The following is a 23,310-nucleotide window of genomic DNA, read 5'->3' on the forward strand; positions in this document are numbered from 1 at the left end:
TATTTCACTCATTGTTTTGTTAACTGGGGTCTCCTCACACTGGTATGGTGATGCCAGTATAATGTACAGCAGTACATAGGACATACTTGAGGCAGGATCCTTAGTAAGGGAGGTACCACATGCCCAAGGCCATGGCAAGCCAGCTGCTGTCTGAGATTTCAACTACAAAATGGACTACCAATACTATTTTTCTCAAATTGGAGATCACAGAAACTCACCAAAGACCATGCAGAAAAATGTGAAAAATCATTGTGAAGTATGAAGTTTATTCTCATTGTTTCGAAACATTGATAGCGTAGTGGTCTACAGAGAGCTGTTTTTGTTTTAGAAAATATCATGCTAGACCACTCTGATTTGACAATAGGTTGTTGAAGAAATGATATGGAGACAGATAGGAGGAAAAGGAGAGAGCCAAGCTGTTTCAAGACTCAACATTCCTACTGACTCAAAAATGAGTCATTAAGAAAAGTTCAAAAAGGAATAGCATGATGTAGTGGGAGATTGGAGTGTATGGGAGGAAAATAAATATCCTGTGAGGAATTCAATTCAACATGATAGGATCCTGAAGCATTTTCCAAACACAGATATCTAGTATTCCATCCTGAATGCTCTGCTATGTGATGCTATCTTGTCATTCTCCATGTCACCTGCCCTCACAACCATCCCCCAACACTCCTCCTACTCCATCATCACCCTACAGTTTCAGTAAAAACCCAGTATAAGAAATGTTTTGGGTAAGTGATTTTGTTAGAAATTTTTAAAAGTTTATTTATTCCACATACAGGTCAGTGTGAAGCAGAAAGAATCATGGGGTGGGACGCCTGGGTGGCTCAGTAGTTAAGCATCTGCCTTTGGCCCAGGGTATGATCCTGGGGTTCTGGGATCGAGTCCTGCATTGGGTTTCCTGTATGGAGCCTGCTTCTCTCTCTGCCTGTTTCTCTGCCTCTCTCTGTGTGTCTCTCATGAATAAATAACTAAAATCTTAAAAAAAGAAAGCATGGGGCTCCTCATGACTCAGTTGGTTAAGTGTCTGCCTTCAGCTCAGGTCCTGATCTCAGGGTCCTAGGATGAAGGCCTACGTCAGGGTCCCTGCTCAGGGGGTAGTCTGCTTTTCCCTCTCTCTCCCTTGTTCACTCTCTCTCTCTCAAATGAATAAATCTTAAAAAAAAAAAATCAGAACCATTACTTGAGTAGAAAAACAGAAGTCTCCAAGAATTGCAATTCTTGAGGAGGCCTTAGACTTCTGTGAGGTCCAAGGAAACTAATTTATATCAGTCTGACTGGACAAAGGGACAAAAATTGATAGTTGAATGGCATTAATTTATAGAGAAAGGTCTAAGTTTTAGAACTAAGAATAAAAAAATAAATTTTAAAAATGTTGAACTTCCCACATATTCCTTTAGGTCTTCTCATATCCACAGGAAGTTCATTTCCTTTTACTATTAAATTTGGTAGACATTTTTGTGATATATTTACATAGATCAGGAGAGCTAGGTGTACAAAATTAAGAAACAGAATGACTCAATGTCCAGAGCAAGCCTTGCTTTCATCTTGTCTAATATTAAAACATATTCTGAAAATCATCTGACCAGTTTGGCATGTAAAAAAGCAAGCAAGGCAAGCACATTTTTGGAATGTATTTCCAGCATTGCTTAGAGAGCAAAGTGGATGCACCCTGATGAAAAGATTGGGAGCACTCATGTTCCTCAAAAGGCTCTCCTCAATGGGGGGAGAGTGTATTGAACCAGCCTGTAACCAACATTCCTCAAATTCTTGATCCAGGGTCACACTCCCTAAGCAACCTTTAGATATAACTGGACAGTATTTTGGTTTTCATAATAACTTGTCTAGTGTAAAAGAGGTTATCTCCTGACATGAGAGTAATAGTTCTCTTACCTGTCATAATTCTCATTGTGCATTCATACATTCCCATTCAAATGTATTTAATGGTCTCTGGTGAATGCCCACCATCCCAGAAAGATTGATCTCCAATCAATGAAACAACAAAGTTTCTGGGCTTGGAAAACTAAAAGCCACAACTAGATTAATCAAGTTAAGTGTTTGTTTTTTTACACATGAATGATACATCCTCCACCATATGCATTCATTCAAGCATTTAAAGGGACTCTATAGACCAGCATATCTGGGTTTGAAGAGTTAACAAGGGAAAATGGAACACCTGTGGACAAGATTGAGGATGCATTGGAAATGGCTTGCTTTCTTCTTTCTATCACAGCTTCAGAAAGTTCATCTTTGGCTAGGCAGCTCTGTTAGCACCTCTCACCGACTGTTTCCCTGTTTTGATCAAATTCCATCCTTAATATAGAGTAGCAGTTCTCAAGGTATGGTCACCAGACCTTCCATATCAGCATCACCTTGGAGTTGCTAGAAATGTAAATTCTTGGGTCCCACCCCAGACCTGCACAATTCAGAACTCTGGAGACAGCCCCTCTCGATTTGTGCTTTAGTGAACCCTCCAGATGATTCAAATGCACGCTGGAGTGTGTGACGTTGTGATAGCCTTTGGATTTTTCATTAACTTCACTAATCGCAGGTGGCAAGAGGACCACTCTCTCTCCAATATCACAGTGAACTTGTCCTCCCTGAGGTATTTTGCAAGTGTAGGGTCATTAATTTAAACTGATTTGTCTCTTAATGTCATTTGTCACCATTAGCTAACCACGTTGTGTGCCCCACTGGGAGGGGAAAAAATCAATCACCACTTCTTTGTCTTAAGCTGAGTAAGCATTGTAATAAACTGTCATCTAGACACCCAACCAGCCCCAACTGCATTGTCAAAATCCAGCTAGAAGACCAAAATGAAGAGTTTTGAGCTGCTGTGAAATGTACTGAAAACATCACTGAATGTAAGTACAGAGAGCGGAGTTCATTTTAACTTTATTTCTTTTAGCTTAACCACTTTTATATACTTAACATAATAAGCCGGGCAGTAAATTCATCTGAAAATAACAATTCTCTTTGAAAAATCGAGCATAAACTCCTGGCTTCTAAATACCTTTAACTTGTGATTTCTGTCAAAAGCACTCTAAATGAGTGGTTCAATGCCATAACTATTGTGTGGTGCTGGTGACTATCAGAAACCCTGAAGAGGAATGAAGAAATACTGCACAGACAAGGAGAGATCCAGCTTTACTCTCTATACTCGAAAGTCATGTGACCAAGAGCAAGTGTCAATTCCTGTGGGCTTCACTACTTCATATTTATGAACAGTTACAAATAAACAGAAACCTGAGTTATCTACTGGCATGCAGGAAAAACCAAAGGATTTGTGTGTGTGTGTGTGTGTGTGTGTGTGTGTGTGTGTGTATGAAGAGTTATTTCCTGACTATGCACCTAAACATTCTAGAAGAAATCAGGTACTTAAACAATGCATTAGTAGATAGCCCTTCTCTGCCCTTAGGTCTGCTTCTTTCTACTATGACTCCATTCTCCTGTGGGCTTCTTCCCATGGTGGTCCAGCATTTCAAGGCTTCCATCCTCAATTCAAATTGCACCAGAGAGACTACTTTCCTAGGAATTCCAATAAAAATTCCAGAATAGAATCTCACTGGTTCTGTGCCACATGACATCCTTCCAATCAATCACCATGACCAGTGGGAAGAACGCTCTTTGACCAGACATGGGTCATTCCTAGAGAAAGAGTTGGATCAGCACCTCTGATCTAGGGCCAGAACTAGGATCTCGAGGCAAACAAGGCGTCTAGGGCACATTGTTTAAGAAGGTACTCTAACATTGCTGATCCTGTTCTTGTGTAACCCTGAGACTGAGTGCTTCCTTAAATTTCACACCCTCGGTACCTCACTGACCCCACCCTAGTTCTAGTGGCCCTGCTACTGAAAGGTAGGCAGAGATAGTTTCCCTAAAGAAAAATCAGTGTGCTGCAATGTATAGAAGGGGGAAAAAGTGATACATAGGTCAAATATAGCAGATGTCCACTCCAAGATTATTTACATGAGTGAAGGCAGGAGACTTGCCCAGATAAGCATGTAAGGTTCTTCCAGGCTGTAAGGCACATAATCCCATAATCTGTTCTCCATCACCACTATCTAAATGCAAAAAAGAACCAAAGTCCAATTTCTCCAAACAAGAAGGAGGACCAGTAAACACTTAAAAATGAGACTCACTTAATCTCTGGGATACTTATAAAATATACTATCTTTGATCCTTTCTTTCTATTGTAAATGAAATAAAATTCACCAGTTGCCTTAACCAGAATTCACAAATGTAATAGGAATGGATTAGCCTGGCCATTGGATATACAAAGACGAACCTTGGTCCAATGAGGACATAAATACACTTAAACATGAGACATAAATATAAGTAAGTGTTATAATAAACATGACCAATACAAGGAAATAATTAAGCTGAGACAACAAGCATAAAGAGACTGTCCAGGACAAACTAAGACATATGTCACCCTGACATGCAAGACATTTCCATGAAGTGTGAGGAAATCACAAAGGAAGGGGCTAGAACTCAGTAAAGGAAGTTTAAATCAAAGCTTTGAGCATTAAAGAGAGTACCTACAAAGATGAGGAAAAGATGATATCAACAAAAGCACATGGGTGAGAAAGAATGAAAGAATAGGGCCTGTTTAAGAAAATATGAGTAGGTGAGATTGGCAAAAATCTGAGAGGGATACAGAAAAAGATTATGGGCATAAACACAGGTTGGATCAGATCAAAGAAAACATTAAATGCCAGAAGAATTTTCAATTTATTTTAAAAACAATGACGGCAAAAGAGGAGCAGCATGACTGTGGTGAGGGACATCATAATCTTCAGTAAGTTATTCTAGGACAAGCATAAGTTTTACTAGAGAAGTAAAAAAAAAAAAAAAAAATAGAAGTCATAATTACCTAAAGAAGTAGTTGCAAAAGTACTGCCCTGAGTCTACAAACTTAGAGTAGCTGATGTGATGGATTAAAAAAAATTAATAAATTAATACTAAATTTGAATATTAGGCATGACATTCTGGCTCAACTCCAGACTCCACCATTCCCAATGGCCTCACCTTGAATGGGTAAGCACATTTATCTGATGAGCTTTGAAGGCATTTGTGCTTGAGAGAACACCTCAAAATGGATATTTTCTGTTTTATCCTCTGGCTATTTTCAAGTTTTTCCTAGGAATAAAATATATTTTCTTCTCATTGGGCACAGATTTTATGAATTCACACTGCCTTTTTCATAAGTAGGCTTATTAAATATGAGATTATGCCAATCAAGAAATACACATCCGTAAAATTTATTTCTACTGATGTAGTCACTGTGCTCTACTGTCACTGATGCAGAGGAAAACATTTCAATGGAAGAGAAAGAAAAAAAGGTGAGAGGAAGAAATGGGGAAGAGAGGAAAAAAGAGATGGACAAAAGAAGGAAGAAATCTGAAATTAAGTTCAGTGCTGAAGAATCTAAATTGGCTACATTGTATTTGCCAGTATAGAATCTCCACACAAATGGAGCTCAGATGGCCCCAAATACACAGTATCTATAAAACATATAAAAATAGATGCAAGTATGAACATAAATAAAGAGAGAGGTGGGGGTAGAAAGCAACCCTGTCTCCCAGATTGAGGAATAGAGTGAAAATAAGTCATTTATCTCATATTTTCAATCTAGGGGAAAAAAAAGTCAACCCCACGGTGTGGTAGATGGATGCAGAGAGTAATTGGTCAAGGAAACAAGCATATGTCATCAAAAAGCCCCTGTGAGCTTGAGAAGCATATTTCTGCATACCAAGATTAATAGGAGGGCGGCTCTGTGCACTGGCGATATGGCTAGCAAGAGTTTCAGAACGCATCCCTGCTGGCCTGAGAGATCCGCAGAGATCCATCAGTAGCAGCTGGAATCCTGCCCTCACTGGTGGTGGTCCCACAGGCCTAAGCAGATGGCTGACCGAATGCACCCAGGCCGCTGGACCCCAGGCATTTGGGGTCAGGAAGGGGCAGATCCTCAGGTTCAGGCATGCACTGATGCTTCAGTAGAAATGTCCATAAAGGAAGCCTTCTACTGCCTTGAAAATAGCTATTGAGTTCTTGACCCCGCTCAACATTTATTTTTCTTTCCCCAGCCATCTGACAATTGTTTGGTTTGGGATGCTGGCTGCCTGCCATTTTCCTTGTCAAAGCACTGCTAAGAGAAAGCTCCACACTATAAATCTTCTTGGGTGGGCCCCAGGACTGCTGCCTACCCAGGCTGAGACATCTCACAAAGGAAGGCCATTCTTAAGTCCTGCAAGGAGACTCAATGGATGTGGAGCCTGGAAGGAAAGAGCCAGGGTTAGAAAGGAAACTTACAGCTGGGTCATTGAATGTTAAGGAGCAAAGAACCTTCAGAAATCTAATCTCTATGCAACTGCATAAAGTGATTTGCCCACTGCTGCATAATCAACCATCAATAGGCCTGATATTAAAACTGAAGCCCCTTGTCTCTCAATGTAGTGAAGCAGTGTGCTTCGGGAAAGGGCACAATTCTGGGCATCGTGGTGGGCCACTTGAAGCTATGGGAGTTTGGCCAAGTCACTCCCTGCCCCCTGCAGTGTTTTAGTTTCCAAGTCTTAAATACAGGAGTCTTCAGCTCTGATTTCCAAGGCTGCTTGTAGTCCCCAGATTCTACATCTTACTGGGTATACTGTGCTCCTCAACTTTTCTCTCAGCCTGCCCCACATATACACATACTTTCATCTGGGTATTTTCAAATAGAGTCCCCTGCTTGCTTTTTTGTTGGACTGTGAGTTGTATCAGAGGCATGTGACATTTGCTCAGCGGATCATGGGGAACCATGAACTTTGTACACTTTTAAAGGGAGGTCAACAGGGACCTACTTCCCGAGGATACAGCCTTCTGTGAGCCTCATCAGTTTATTCTAAAGCTAAAGGGCTTGAATTATCTCCAGCCTCTTGCGGGTTGGGTTGTTGTAGAGTTTGCCCAACGGCATTAAACTCCTCTATTATATTTCTGAGTAGGTAAACTCAGTGCCCTCCCTTATTGAAAAGATGAGAATGGGATATTTGCCCTTAATCCTAGGTTTACATTTGCTTGTTTTTGCTTCCTTTTCTCTACCATTTCTTCCTTATCTACTTGCCTCTGAAAATACTAGTAGTAGTTGTAATAGTAATGGGATAATAGTAATACTATTGGTAATTAACATCTAATTCACTTAGTGGTTAAATGATAAAATAAATTCACACCTGTAAAGAGCTGAGAAAAGTGCCCTGTCTTTAGTAAGTGCTCAATCAATCTTAACTATCATATGTATTGTGCCACAAGCCTACAGGATACTTATATTCTAAAAAGAAAGAAAATGGTATGTGTTGTTAAAGAGAAATGGGCTACATGATCACAGTGTGTCTCCTTGGCATTTAGGAAAGTTGATGGGGTTATGACCCTAAATCACGGGCTTCTATAGGAAAATGTGAATTACTTCTTTCTGTCAAGAAGGTGACAAAAGGGCACCCACCAGATCACTGAAAGAGTTAAGTTTGCAGACAGATTAAATGAGCCAGAAAGAAAGGAGTAAGACAGCCCAAGGAATGTACTCTGTCTCAGAAAGAGAAAACGGGGCCATGTCCTAGATTTAGTCAGATAGCTAACTCACAATGAATGAAAGCTAGAGGTCAAGAAGCCAACAGTTATCTTGGCTAAGACTCAGAAGCTAAACTGGAATATTAGCAGAGCTGTCCCCTACAGATGTGCAGGTTGAGCACTGCACAATTCTGCAGGTCTTCATAAACCTTTCACACAATACTCATCATGGATTTATTTATAACGGCAATTTTCTAGTGGATAGAAATAAAGTTCATAAGGAAAGGATACCTTTCTCCTTAAGACATAGTATGTACTCATGGCAGTCCTTGAAATCAGACAGGTAATGGGTACAGATTTCTATCCTCAATTACTGTTAGTACCCTTGTCTTAGTCAATAGCCAAACGCTGCAGAAAAAAATATTCATCCTCACCAAAAAGAAAAGAAATGCAAAGCCATGCTGTGTCACAGGGTGAACTAAAGCCTAATAAGGAGGTGTAATTTTTATTTATCAACTGGTGAAGATATAAATGATTGTCAATACTTCAATGCTGGTGAGAATATCACAAAACAGGAACTCTCATAAAGAGTAGTGGGAATATAAATTATCATAACCTTTTCGTAGGGCACTTCAGCAATGTATATTATAATCAGAAAAGTGCATGTCATTTGACCTATAACTCAGACTTGAGGATTTGCAAGAAATACTTGCACTGGTGTACTTACACATACACATACACACATGCCAAGTATATACAAGGATGTTCATCACAGCATTATTTTAAGAGGCAAAAGAAAGGAAACTCACACAAAGTTCAATCACCAAAGACTGGTCAAGTTCATGTGGGCATATCCATTCCATGAAACACATATGGTACCATGAAATGAAGAAGGAAGTTTCTCTTCCCATGTGCTAAAACGGAAGACATTAAAGAAATACTTAAAAGAAATTGTAAAAATTTTAAAACATTGCCAGGAAGTGTGTACGGTATGGTTATTTTATTTTGAGTGGAGGGGAGAGGCTGGGGGAGAGGGAGAAAGAGAATCCTAAGTAGGCTCCACACCCAGCATGGTACCCGAAACAGGGCTCTATCTCAGGACCCTGAGATCATGACCTGAACTGAAATCAAGAGTCAGATGCTTGAGCCCCCTAGGTGCTCCCACCCCCCACCCCACTCCATATGGTTATTATTATTTTTTTTTTATGATAGTCACACAGAGAGAGAGAGAGAGAGGCAGAGACATAGGCAGAGGGAGAAGCAGGCTCCATGCACCGGGAGCCCGACGTGGGATTTGATCCCGGGTCTCCAGGATCGCGCCCTGGGCCAAAGGCAGGCGCTAAACCACTGTGCCACCCAGGGATCCCCATATGGTTATTTTTAAAGAAGAAGAGATGGTTGGGAAAAAATGAGGAAAAGAAGAAGCAAGGAAGAGAAGGAAGGACAAAGCAAGGAAGGATATAGGGTTTCATGTATATAGAAAAACTTCTGGAAGGAGGCATAATAACTGCTCTGAGGGGTTATCCCTGAGGAATAAGAACAGAGAAGACTTTTACTTTAGTGCTTTCTATTTTCCTATTTCAATCTTTCACAACATGAGTGTGGTAATTTTCTTAACGTGTTACTTGTGTGCTTGCTATTTCGTTTGCAGGAAACATTCTCCCGCTCCAGATATTTGTACAGCTCCTGCTTCCCCTGCTTTGCCTCTCTCAGGTCCCTGCTCAAACGTCATTTGTCTTCGAAGATTGCCTGACCCCTAAATGAAACAATGCCTTTCATCGGCCCTAGCCCCTCATACGGCTTCAGTTTTCTTCATGGCATTTATCAATGCCTGAGATTATGATATTATAACATATATTTATATTTGCTCTTTTGCTGTCTCTGTCTCCCCTTCCCACTGAAAGCTCCCTCTGTGAGAGCAGGGGCGGGGCCATGTGCCTCACTCTAAGACCTCAATGCCTCTAAGTTGCTTTAAGATCCTAGAGCCTATTGTGCATGACATGGCTATGACCCAGGGTGAGCCAGAGCCGCAGAGCTAAGGAAGAATGCAGTAAGGGTGGCCAATCAGGAAGCCACCAACAGAGAGGTCAGATAGTACTGGGATGAGCAAAAGCCACCTCCCCAAAGGGACCACCGCAAGCCCAGCTCTAATCTATCACCATCCCCAGCCAACGCCTTGTGTTTATTCAGAATGAAGGTCAGGATTAGGTGTTAATTGTGACATCAGTAGAGTGAACATGGGAAATAAGTCCTCATGGTATTCAAGATATGTGGATTAGCTAAAAAAAAATACATTCTAAGCACTTCCTAACCTCTGGCACCATCCTAGGGAATGACATCCCAGCTTCAGACCTGGTCACTCTGGTATTTCTATTTATGGTATTTCTATTGGTCTGACACCACCTAGAAGGTAGAGTCCTGCCCCTGGAATGCTGAGCCAGCCTAGAGAGGACTTTTCATGCAAGGAAAGCTCATGCTGCAGGCTCACCGAAGAGATTGTATAAAATCCTCTGGGGTGCTGTGCAGAACCATGTTGCAGCCAAATGCAAAAGAAAAACCCAGTAATATTGATCCCATCTTTATTTTAAACATTTGCTCTTTTTTCATCATGGTTATGTTGCATTAATTTTGATGTTGAAAAACAATATCTATTCAAATATTATTTATCTTGACTACTGAGTTTTTGGTATCCTCTTAAATTGTATGCCCTAGGTATGGGTCTCACTCACCTCGTATTAGTCCTGCCCTGGTTTCTGGTTCCTGTTTTGCTAGTAAATGTTTGTTTAATAGCTGTCAATGAATGTGACTAAATGTGGTATGAGACTTGCTTTCATGGTACCAGGTCGTGGTGGTGTGGGGGAATAGCTGAACCCATGCACCACTAACTTTTCAGGTGGCTTTTTAAACCTCATCTAACCTTATCTATTCTAATCAAAAGAATAATGAAATTTTGAATGACAAATTAGCTTAGATCAATCGAGCCTACGCACAGCTGGCAGACAGCAAATGTGCATGAAGAGTACAGACACATTGCTGTAAAGTGATCCTAGAGATCCTTCTTTCCCTTAAGATTTTATTTACTTATTTGAGAAAGAGAGAAAGCACATAAGCAGGGAGGAGGGACAGAGGGAGAGGGAGAAGCAGGTTCCCCACTGAGAAGGGAGCCTGATGTCGGGCTGGATCCCAGGATCTTGGGATCATGACCTGAGCTAAAGGCAGACACTTAACTGACTGAGCAACTCAGGTACCCTGAAACGTTAGAATCTGTAAAGCACCTTGCATACTTGCATGGGCTCCTACCCATGGTCTGAAAGATAATCGAACAATTTTGAATTGTAATTCTATAATTTTTTAAAAGAACTCCCCCTTCCATTGTTTATAAATTCTAAATCCCTCAAAGCTTGGATCTGACTCCAAGCTGTGACATACCTATTATTGACCAAACCAAGAGTTGAACATTCAGGTTTGCAAACATAACAATTTGCAGAGATTATTTGCTTTACAATACAACACAAAATATCATTCTTTGGATATGGGGTTCCTATTAGAGTGTTTAAACTTTGATTCAACTTACATATACTTATTTTGTCCTAGTGTATCAATGTCATTTATTATATAGTCAGGCATACTCAGGAGTCTATGCTTAATTGATACAGAAATAACTAGTTGAGTGTTACAAATTTCTTAATTGAAAGTTTATGTGAAAAACAATTTTAAGCTATCTAGTTAGAGATTTTTCTCACTTATTATAAAAACTTTTAAAGGAGAGATGGCCAAATTGGTTATGTGAGCCGGTCTAGCTTAAGTATAAATCATCTAAGAGTATAAAATCCAATCATAATGCCTGCACAAAATGCAGTAATCAATCAATACACAATTCATTCAACAAATATTTATCAAGTGCCTACAACATGTGAGCATTCTACTAGGCTCAGGCAATAAAATGTTATTTAAAATCACTTCTTATAGCTCACAGGTCATACTCTACGTATGCTACTTCTTCCTTGATAAAATGGAAATAATATTTACCCTGATAACTCACCATCTCAAACTGAGGATCAGCGGAAGTCACGGTGTCTATTCTTCTCCACTTTTCCCCACCCATATCTCTTCGGCACTTCTCTTCCATACTGTGTGCTCCAGGCTCTACATCACTGTGGTTGTCTGCTTCCAGCTACCTTCTGATTCTTTTAGGTGAGTAGAGGGCACTGGCAAGAAATTGGAGAAAGAGAGAAGAGAGAGGCTGGGGTATTTCTTTCCGCTCTTCTTGCTTCTGGGCCATTCTCTATCAGCAGTCATGTTTTATGATGACTACCCATGGGTGGTCACCTCTTCATGATGCCAAGTGTCATTGGATTCTGATAATATTCTCCCCACCCTTTGCCCTTCAAGCTTTAGAGGTCAAGGCTCTCTGGCTTCTAGCTGCTACTCTCTGAGTGCCTCAATATCCATTTTCAGTGTGTGTGCCAACCCCTTCCTACACCTCTGTAAGTAATCTCATTGTTTAAGTTCCCTTGTTTAAGCTGATCTGAGTGGAGTCTGTTTCCTGCTGGGACCCTGACTGATACATCATATATGATGAATTTCTTTTAAAAGCTTTAAACAAATAAAAAGTGAAAGGAACGGTTAAAATAATTAACAACCCCAAGGAGTCAGAATCCTAGAGAAAGTACTAAGCAAACATCTGTCACAACAGAGTACTGTGTGTGAGCTCACTCACTACCTGTTTCCTTTCAGAACTGGCATTCCACCCTTGGAATGTCACCATTCCAACTGTGTTTTCATTATGATTTTGAGCTTCATTGTGAACATTCAGTGTGGGCTGAAATCTGGCCATGTTAAATCTACATTGTACCTCATTTAATTTACTCTTCAGAAAATATTAAAATGAATTACTTTAGGAAGTTTTAATATATATGTCAAACTAATAAGATGTCTTCCAATTTGTATGCCATTATGCCAGGTTTAACATATACTAAACACCTTGATAATCTTCTATCATGTATGGGAGGAGAAATATTTACAAATTATGAAACTTAATTAAATAGAATATTTAATATTTATAACTGAACCTTCTAGAAATTATTGACTAAATATCCTTGAAAATATTTTCCTTTCCTGATACTACTTATCTCACAGTATGGAGTAACCTAACAAGAGAGCAAAAAAACAAGAAACCCTGTTTTCAATTGGACAAGGTAGAATTGACTGTGAATTCTTAAATCAAAAAAATAATAATAGCAATTTTCAGTAGCATACTTACTTTTGAGTCAGAATTTATTACTTGATAAGAATGTCATTCTTTGGGATATTAATATTTCTCTGAGTATTTTAATGAAGTCTATAGCATTGCCACAAACTTGCCTGCCAGGAGTTACGGAGTTTTTCCTCATCTCTGAGTATGAGCTATAAATAGTCTATAAATATTATATGTCACAAATTATATAAATGAAATTATACAATTATTTTCCACTTGTCTGGCTTCTTGGTCTGGACAATCAAAAGGTACTACTGAGAGAATGAGTCAGTGCATGGGAGGTGGTTGCAACAGGGCCCCATCCAGCTTAGTGCCCAAAAGTACTATTTTGCTGTTGGCAAAATTCATTCAGTCACTGGGGTGCCTGGGTGGCTCAGTAGGTTAAGAGTCTGTCTCCAAGCCCAGGTGGCTCAGAGGTTTAGCGCCTGCCTTCCACCCAGGGCATGATCCTGGAGTCCCAGGATCGAGTCCCATGTGGGGCTCCCTGCATGGAGCCTGCTTCTCCCTCTGCCTGTGTCTCTGCCTCTCTGCGTGTGTCTCTCACGAATAAATAAATAAAATCTTTAAAAAAATAAAAGAGTCTGCCTCCAGCTCAGATCATGATCTCAGGGTCCTGGGATAGAGCCCATGTCAGGCTCCCTGCTCAGCAGAGAGCCTGCTTCTCCCTCTCCCTATCCCCCTCCACCCCAATAGTGCTCTCACTCTCTCTCTGTCTCTCAAATAAGTAAATAAAACCTTTTAAGAAAAACCAGTCACTTGACCAGAGGAAAATTTACACTAAGGTTAATGAATTTAAGCTTCAGGGCATTTCTTACGCTCAACTCTGAGAGTGTCACAAGCCACTGGGAGCTGTAGAATGTTCTAGGTGGCAGGGGAAGCCAGGTTATAAGAAGAAACATTTCTATGAAATCATTTCTGGCCAATTGCTTCAAAGGACATCAGAAGAAAAACACCTGAATCTGTTAGGCTCCAATAATTTGTCATGATTTCTTTTTTTCACTCTAAATACACATTCATTTTCTTACCTATTTTTATCTAGAATTTTGTATTATTTTCCTTACAGAAAACCCATCAAATTGTATAAACTTCAGATCGGGGATTGCCCAGATCATGTTTCCCAAATATAATCTGGTCCAGAAATTTAGGTCCTATAAATTACTTGTATGAACATGGAAAGAGTTTTGCTGCCAAGAAGTAATGACTTAAGATGCTATCATCATCCAACAAAGAAGACACATTTGACAGCAAAAGAAACATGACTCAAAAGGCTTCAGCTTTTCAGAAAGCAGTGTTGGTAGTGAGAGGAACAATAACTAAAGCCACCATCGGTAGCGTGAGGAGCCCTGGAAGAGGATTCCAGAAGAAGTGGTGGGCAAATGCCATGGCCATGAAAAGAGAATGAGATTTTATTGCTAAGGTGTGTTGAACACATTAGTTTGAAGGAAGATAGCACTGCACTGCCTGGATGGGCCAATTGGTTGAGCATCCAACTCTTGATTTCAGCTCAGGTCATGACCTCAAGGTGGTGAGATCAAGCCCAAGTCGGGCTCCATGCTCCGTGGGGAGTCTGCTTGGGACTCTTTCCCTCTGCCCCTCCCCTCTTCCCTCCTTTCTCTCCTCCCACCCCCCAAAAAATAAATAAATGAATCTTTAAAGGAAGATAATGCCACCTGTGGGCAGCCTAAATGTGCTTTGAGCAGTGTACGCTTGGTCATGCTAGTTGCCGAAAATATCCAAATGTTCCCAAGAAACATACTTCACCATTTATGATTTGCTCTTCATCACATTCAGATCATGATAGTGCTGAAAGTCAATGGCATTTTACAATTTCTAATTTCCCAAATGAATCTGAGGCAAGGCAAGGTAACATGATAATAGGAAGACTTAACAAATAAGGTAAGAAATTTAACTCATTTTCCTCCTTCACTTTGTTATTTCAGATACACATTAAATAAAGAAAGGCAACCATTCATCTTGTGAAATATTGTAAACCTGTCAAAACTTTCAGTTAGCCATTTATTCTGTGTGCATAATCTGCAATATTGATTCCTTTGTGTTACTTTAGCCTCAGCTTTTGAAAAATAATTGTGAAGAAAATGATTTTGTTTATTTCCAAATAAATAGTCAAGCATATGCATGTACTTCAAAAATAATGAACATATGTGTTTAAATTAAAACGGAATGTGGGGGGGGGGGGCGGTCCATGAAAATACATGCAGCCATTGTAAGGTCTATCTCATTACATTTGCCAAACTGTGAAGTCTGGGCGAGCTTCCCATTTCTGTGCCCGCTGGAAATCCTGCAAGAAGCTGATTCGAGAGACAATGCCAAGTCATCCAAAAATGGAGGGATGAGATTAGGTTCTGTGTAACACAAATAGCGTGATCCTATCAATATGATCTAGCTGCAATCCCTTTGTTTGTATGTCTAGCATATGATTAATACTGTATTTCAAATCTGAAGCAGGAGGGAGATAACAGTAATACACAAATAAAGAAGCCATTACAAAGGGGAGTCAGGAATCCAAGGTTTGTTAATTAATCATCTGGACAAACAGGACGTTGTCTCCTCACATTTGAGCCAGTGTTACCATCCAGATTTATATTTTCAAGCAATCATCTGCTGATGAGGCAGGGATAGACCCAGAAGATCCAGAAGTTATCCTCTCTGATGTTTTTAAAAGCATGGCTCCTGTCTTAATTTAGAAGAATGAGAAGGAAGAGACTGTCCTAAGTACACTACAGTTAGAAGAAATACAAATAAAAGCATTTACAGTCATCTCTACTTTTCACAAAGAGACTGCAAGTACTATGGAAGTACATTTGTCTGTGTTTCATTTCTGACTTGCTGATCTGCAATGGGCTCTGGTTAGCACCACACTGTTCTGCCTTCCTTTGTCACCAACAGTGGTCATGAATTTGTTGCTCCAGGAGTCTGCTGTAGCCCATGCAATCAGCCCGCCTTGGCAGAAAGCAACAACTATTTCATTCTGCTCATGGATTTTGTGGGTCAACAATGTGGATTGGGCACAGTCAGATAATTCCTCTACTCCGTGATGTCTGGGGTCTCATCTGGTAAGATGAGTGGCTTCGAGTGACTGGAACAGCTGGATCCGGAATCATCTAGAGGCATCTTCACTTGCACATCTGGTGCCTGACATGGAATGACGCAAAAGCTGGGCTCAGATGGGGCCGTCAACTAAACTGCCTACTTGTGCCTGTCTCAGAGGCATGGCCTTCTTCATAGTGTGGAAGCACCACAGTGGTCACTTTGTACCTGGTGGCCAGGGCACCAAGAGTGATGGTTTCTGCAAATAAAGCCTTTCCTGATCTAGACTAGGAAATCACATGGCATCATTTCTTCTGTACTGTCTGGGCTGAAGCATCCCTGGCTTACCCAGGTTCAAAAAGAGGAGACCCAGATACCACCTCTTGATGCTGTCAAAGAATGTGCAGCCATGTTTAAAATTGCCACATCTTAAATGTAGATAAAGCAAGAGAAGAAACTAATATTGATTAATTGCCTATTATGTACTACACACTACTAGGAATTTTATTTACAACACGTCTACGAAGAAACTATTATCATCTCCAGTTGATAAGTGTGGCATCAACAGCTCAGGAGTTAGCAGGCTTACCCAAAACACACAGCATTGTACAAAAACCCTGGTCCATTTGATGCCAAAGCCGGGTACTTTCTCACTACTCATCATGTCTGTGAGTACTTGTTATGTACTATAGACAAGGCTACGTCTACTTGTTTTTTTTAATAAAAATTCTTTTCCAAATGAAGGTGTCCTCTTTTGTTTTTTGTTTTTTGTTTTTACTAATATGTTTGGAAAGTGTAGTGTTTTAGCCATCAAGCTTTCATTCATATGACAACCAAAAAACTCATCAAACATCAAAAACTAAATACTTTCAATGTATTTAAGGTACTTATAAATAAAAGATTATTCATTTCCTATTACTTCTGTAATGAATTACCACCAATTTAGCCACTTAAAACAACACAGATTTATCATCTTATGGTTTGGGAGGTCCGAGTCCATAATGGATCTCACAGGGCTAACATCAAGGTGTCAGCAGCCTGAATTCCCTCTAGAATCCCCAGGGAGTGGGGGTCATCTGTGTCCTGGCTTTTTCCAGGTCCTATGGGCCACACCCATTCCTTGGCTGGAGGCCTCTCCCTGCATCTTCAAAGCAGTGATCTCATCACTTCAACCCTGCTTCTGCCATCACACTTCCTTCTCTGACTCCCAAGCCACCTGCCTCCCTCTTTCACTTGCCAGTCCTCTTGTAAGTACACTGGGTCCAGGTGGATAATCCAGAATATTCTCCCCATCTCAAGACTCTTAATCACACGCGCAATGTCCCTTTTGCCATGTAAGGTAACATATTCACAGATTCTGGGGGTTAGACTATGGGCATCTTGGGGAAGGGGCATCATTGTGCCCACCACAAAGTCTATCAACAAGACAGCCTGAGTGCACGCGTCTATCTGTGCGCTCCAGTTAAACAGCCGCTATAGTCTGTCATCCACTCCCATGACTGTGTTATGTTTACCAATTATCGGGCCGTTAATTACAACATTTCCTCTCTTACATCCAAATTAACTATCTCATCAAGCTCACTAAAGACACGCATTCAGCGGTCCCAGAGGCTGCAGACAGGCTCGCCCAGCTGCACCCTTCGAGCCCCACCGAGGGGAAGGGTGCACGGTGCTCCCCCAAGGGCGGCTGGCATTCCCTCGCAAATCCCTTAACAGACAGGCACACCTGTGTGTCCCAACATACTCACCCATGCCTGGAGCTCACCCCACATATCCGCAGGGGTACCCTAACACCTCCCTCCGTGGTGTGCAACATGTCTGATCATGCCCAAGAGGGGGAGAGGAGATGTGAGATTTCAAGCGGAATGTCATGTCTCAACATGACAGGTGAGTGTGTGCCCTTTTTCGACACCCCCCACCTCTTAGCCCCCTCCCCCAGCTCCAATAAGAAGAAAGCTGCTCAGTAGAAAGGCCTAAGGTTGAATCTTAAAGCCCCGATTTTCATGCAGACGTTCTCATTTGTTCAAGCTTCGCATTTAACCACAGGCCATGACTGGAATTTATTAACTTCGCTAAAACTGATGCTATGAGGTCTTCAGCCATTGTGTGGTGGCTGTTTGCTTAATTATCCATATCTAAAGAGTGGCTTTGGCTGATTTGTGATTCTTTCAGCTTTCTAGGTCTATGTAGCCCTCCGTTCAGCAACAGCACACAGGTCATTGAGTACCTACTGAAAAGTGTCCTCCAGAATAACCTGAAGGACTCACCAGTGGGAACCTGGTGCATCATCCTACACTCAAGGGGATGTGTGGCTGCTGGTGCGAAACCAAAAATCCTCTCTGGGTGGGCAGAGAAGGGCTCGGAAACACCAGCAAATGCCAGAGAGAAGCTGGGTAATTTTATTCCAATTATACTCTTCATGCCATGATGTCACAGCATAAATTTGTACTTTTGCATGCAGCTCATGCTGGTGTGATGACAGCTCTTAAAATATTGAGTGATTGTGGGCCCGTCAGCATAAAATTATTCTAACATGGTGCCTTTATTAGTGCTTCAATAAATGCCATTCTTCTTGTGTTCTGAGGTGGCATTTGCAAATGAGCTAATTTCTCTGCAGTAAAATAATTGTGTTGCATTTATTTTGCAGGGGTGAAAAAAAACAGTGCTATTACATAAAGGGGGCTTTTTTTCCCATCAAAACCACATACGCTGTGGTTAGTCAAGTTTAAAAAAGAATGCATTAACTAAATGACTAGGTAATTATTTAAATGAACATGCTGCTTTAAAAAGCTGTAGATGGGATAAACACCTGTAAAAAAAAATCCCTTGTTATTATAAAAAGATGTGGCAAATTAGTCACAGGAGTATCCATGCTCCCAATCCAGGGGGAGAAGGTGTTTGCTGATTGGTGACAAGCATTTGAGGGGTTCAGTATGGGTTTCTTATCTTCATGCCGCACTGGATTTACTCTGCAGAAACAGTTGGATGGGACCGGGAGAGAATAGGTAAGGTTCACATTTCACCTTTCACATTTCACTGTCAGCATCCTCCAGCCTGGAACCCTGGCCTCTTGATGTCTCAGTGCGAGGACCCTTCCGTGTGTCACTCAAGGGCGCTGCCCATGAGAACCACGCAGGCAGCTGCACATTCAGGGAGTCGGCTGTGAATCCTGCAGAAACTCCAGAACTGAGCAGACTGAGCCTCCAGATGAAGAAATTAACCCCTTGCCCAAATTTCTGATGCCACCTGCCTCTTGCAAAATACAAAGAAGGGAGGGAAGGACATAAAAATAAGAGAGGAGAGGAGGTAAATGAGTAAGTGCAAGGACACGAGAGAGGATTAGTAAGAAAAAAGAGAAAACTGGAGAAAAGAAGTACAGAAAAATCATCCTGAGAAAATTCTCTCAGAGAAACTGCCAGTTCTGAGAAATAAGAAGTAGTGTTCAAAGATTTTATTTATTTATTCATGAAAGACACAGAGAGAGAGGCAGAGACACAGGCAGAGGGAGAAGCAGGCTCCATGCAGGGAGCCCTATGTGGGACTCGATCCTGGGTCTCCAGGATCACAACCTGAGCCAAAGGCAAATGCTCAACCGGTGAGCCACCTAGGTGCCCCTAGGAAGTTATGTTTTAAGATAAGCTAAGCAAATCCCACTGTAATGATAAACCGTGAAGTTTATTCAGGCCACTACTTCAGAAGTGAAATAATGAGGTTCCTTACTTCCACACTGCCGTGAAGACCTGAATTCTTACCTCCCATGGACAGTGTTCCTCCTTCATGGCCTGTGAACTAGACAAAAGTAAAAGGGTGTTTAGCTTTAAGAAGAATTTAATTTGTTCAAAGGAAAGCAAGACATCATAAAAATGTTTTAAATGGGAAGTAACTAGGGTTTATCTGCCATGCAGCAGGCACCACTTTGGCGATCTGTATTTATCCATTTACGCACTCAATTCCACCCTCCACAGGAGCTCTAGGTACTGCTGTTGAGAGCTGTGGAGCCGTGGAGAACATTTCCTTACAACTTGAATGTGGAACATTCAAAGGAAGAGCACAGGTTCAGACCAAAATGTCAGCTTTCCAACTGGATTGAGAAGTAGGGCTCCCGCGGGAGTCTTCAGCAGGTTTCCTGAAACTTTACCCTGAGTCATACCTGGCCACCAGCAGAAAAACCACAGGGGCAGATGGCATAGAGGCAGATGTGGAGAGAAAAGGTCTTGAGCCTGACTCACCCAGTTCCATCACCCAATTTGTCAACAGGCTCTTTCATTCCTGGGAAGGCAGGAGGGAGGGCCAGGGAGAAGTCCAATGTGTTCATTCCATCATCCGACAATTTCTCCTGTCTGGGAAGTAGAGTGGAAATCATACCCCTTTTATAGAAGCATGACAAGTGAAGAAGATGTTGTCCTATAACAAAGTCCCCTGTTGCAAATGGGAAAACTGAGATCCACAAAAACTAATCGCACCCAAGCTTATGTAGGCAGTTAATAGAGTTGAAATGTAATCTCTGATCCGTTTTCAGCACTGACTATGCTATTATCCACTGCACTGTGTTATGTTTTTAAAAGCAGAATAATATTTATAGGGAAGTAGGAATGAGAAGTCATGCCTCTTAATGAATGAGAAAAAAAAATTTATTTACTTTTCAACATCTATGTTTCAGGCAGTCATAGGCTTACCAAAGTATAGACACAGAGTCTGAAGTCTGTTACAAGTGAGTTCTGTTCTTAAGAGACAAAAAGCTGCTTATATCATCACTTTTAGCAGAACTTAACTTTTGTGAGGACTAGTGCCTTCAAACTGGGGTTGATTTTGTGTACCCAGCCCCAGGGGACATTTAGCAATGTCTAGAGACAGACTCCCTCACAGCAGGGAATAATTATCTGGTCAAAACTATCAATAGTGCCATAGTGGGGAAACCCCGATAAAGAGAAAGTAGGTAGACAACTCCAAAGTAGTATTTAAAGGAAGGTCTTTAAGTCAATCTTTTCCAGTGAATGCCAAAAACCCAACTAGAGAATTTTGGGGTTGCACTCCTTTATCTTCAAATAGCTTTACTTAAAATAAGAGTCTCCCTGCAAATAAATGGAAGCAGATATTGCTTTAAAAAAATAAAGATTATTTATTTGAGAGAGAGAGAGCATGAGAGAGTGAGGGGCAGAGGCAGAGAGAAGCAGACTCCCCATTGAGCAGGAAGCCCGAAGCAGGCTGCATCCCAGGACCCTGCGATCATGACCTGAGCCAAAGGCAGACACCCAACCCACTGAGCCACCCAGACACCTCCCAGATATTACTTTGAATATAAGAGCTAGCTGAGAAAAAATGAGGTACTGAAGATGTAAAAAAAAAAAAAAAAAAAAGAGGAAGGAAAGGGCTGTTGCTGGCCTTTGGAAAAACAAAACAGACTCTGGTTTCCAGAGGACCTGGAAGAACAAGGGAAAGAGATGGGGGAAAGTTGCCTACTTTATTATTTTTGTCCGGGGCCGATCTTAGGTCCAACAACAAAAACAACCCCAACCCACCTCGAAAAAATCTGTCCAGAGATTTCCAAAGGACTAATCTGCATTTGTCCAAGAGTTACAAAGCTGTGTACAATGCTCTGAGATCTGGCTGATCTGACTTTGAAGCTTGGCAATGCCATTTTCTTTACTGTTTGGCCCTGGGAACGTCACAAACTCCCTGGGCTCTAGTTTTCTCATCTTCATAGTTTTGAACTGAAGCAGATTAGTGTATGGATTTAAGGAGATACACTGAGAGGGATGCCAGGGTGGCTCAGTGGTTGAGTGTCTTCCTTCAGTTCAGGGCATGATTCCCGGGGTCCTGGGATTATGTCCAACATCAGGCTCCCTGCGGGGAGCCTGCTTCTCCCTCTGCCTGTGTCTCTGCCTTTCTCTGTTTCTCGTGAATAAATAAATTAAATCTTAAAAAGAAAAAGAGGAGAGACACTGAGACCCCAGCCCAAGTAGAGGCTCAGCAACTGGGAGAGCTTCTATTGCTCTGACAAGACAAATTCTAGGCCAACTAAGATCCCTGCTACATTTAATTTTAAATGGCCTTAAATCCTCTATGACATCAGAGGTAGAAATCAGTAAATAGGTGAAATGGATCTTTCCATGGCAAGTGTCAGATGTCAAAACACAAAAACATCACGTGGCATCACATCAGTGGTGCTTTCCTCAAAGGTCCTTGGGACCAAGAGTAGCACTACAAATAGCCTCAATAAAAAAGATCATGTGACTTTCACAGCTGAAACTCTACTTAATGGTCTCTAAATTAAGTTGCTAAAATGGAGGGGAGTTCTCAAAATAAAGGGCAATTTTAACAGGACCTAGAGACTGATGTGCCTGAATCTGTGTCTAGGACACACGTTAGTGCTGAGAGCACGGACGTCCCTAATTGTCTGATCTACATGACACTTCTCAAGGGGGACTATGATGCCAGGAGGGTTGAGATGAAGCTTACCTTACACTCCAAGTGTAGCACACTTTACTGAACAGGCTCAAATTAAGTCATTTTCCTTTTTCCTTGTGTTTCATCTTACTTTCTTATAAGAAGAAGAGAAAAAACCCCAGGAATATGTTGTAAGGATTAAGGCTCCTTGTGAGTGACAGAAATGTTCGAGGTCTTCTTGGGTATGCTCTCTAACATATCTCACTCTAGGCATGAGGCCATAGGCAAGCTTCTGTACCTCCTAGCCCTCATTGTTTCCTTTTGTAAAATAAAGGCATTGACACAAAGAACTCCAAGGCCTTGTGATCCAGGAACCTGAAACATCCCTTGGGAGCTTGTTAGCAGTGACTCTCATCCCACCCAGACCGAAAGAATCAGGATCTTTACCAAGTTACCAGAACAAACCATATGCACTTTCAGGTTTGAGAAGCATTGTACGAAGGCCCATTCCAGCTTCATAATGGTATGAACCCAAGAGTTGGTAAGGAAAACTAGCAAATGGGAGGCAAGACGTTGGCCCTTGTAGAAAAGTTAAAACATATTTCATTGCTCTCTTGGCTCTCACCCTAGGATTTCCTTCATGCCTTGTGTCTGATATGCACAACTATTGAGGATCCAATAGTTGCTGAGTCAGCTGGGGCAAGCAAGTAAAGAAACATATTTAAGTTTTTCCTTTTACTCTTCTGTGCTCAAAGCTGTGTAAGTATGGTGGCAAAATATTCTGCTGTGACTTTAATTTGTACATACTGGGAAAGGCATCATAGTGTAACACTGACCAGCGCTGGCCAAGAAGCCCAACAGACCATCTGAATTCAGTTCTGCAACTAACAAGGTATGATTTGGAGTCCTTACAATATCTCAGTCTCCTCATCTGAAAAAAAATAATGGGAATAAAAAGAACCCATTTAATTAAACAATTATATATGCCAATATTTGCAAATCCTCTGAACAGAGCCCGGCCCATGGTAAGCACTACATAAACCCTTGGCTAAATAAAATCCACCAATATATAA

The 23,310-nt window shown here is 41.2% G+C and overlaps 1 long non-coding RNA gene across 1 annotated transcript; it reads right to left on the reverse strand.

The window, feature by feature from the left end:
- Nucleotides 1-18,439: 18,439 nt before the first annotated feature.
- On the reverse strand, nucleotides 18,440-23,167 carry LOC144288671 (uncharacterized). The gene is made up of 4 exons (XR_013356660.1): nucleotides 23,074-23,167; nucleotides 20,080-20,190; nucleotides 19,603-19,639; nucleotides 18,440-19,102 (listed from the first exon to the last, which is right to left on the reverse strand). It is a non-coding gene; the product is annotated as an uncharacterized LOC144288671 (long non-coding RNA).
- Nucleotides 23,168-23,310: the final 143 nt, after the last annotated feature.

The sequence above is a fragment of the Canis aureus genome, chromosome 1, assembly GCF_053574225.1.
Source record: "Canis aureus isolate CA01 chromosome 1, VMU_Caureus_v.1.0, whole genome shotgun sequence".
Lineage (NCBI taxonomy): Eukaryota > Metazoa > Chordata > Mammalia > Carnivora > Canidae > Canis > Canis aureus.